The sequence below is a fragment of the Acipenser ruthenus genome, chromosome 23 (assembly GCF_902713425.1).
Source record: "Acipenser ruthenus chromosome 23, fAciRut3.2 maternal haplotype, whole genome shotgun sequence".
Lineage (NCBI taxonomy): Eukaryota > Metazoa > Chordata > Actinopteri > Acipenseriformes > Acipenseridae > Acipenser > Acipenser ruthenus.
The window spans coordinates 21,784,214-21,784,437 of NC_081211.1; positions in this window are offsets into that span (position 1 = coordinate 21,784,214).

Sequence of the window (224 nt, forward strand, 5' to 3'; positions counted from 1 at the left end):
TTCCCTTACCTTTTTAGAATACTTGAAGTCGCTATTTCTGAGTGCTGTTGCTCGAATATTAAAGTGGAAGTTATTTTAGCCACACTTCATTATTTAGTGTTGTGTTTTGTTGTTGTTGTTGTATTCACCCTTGGTGCTTAATCTTTCTGATGCTATACACACACACACACACACACATATATATATAAGCTCTTGATATGTACCGTTTTATTTACTAGGCCATA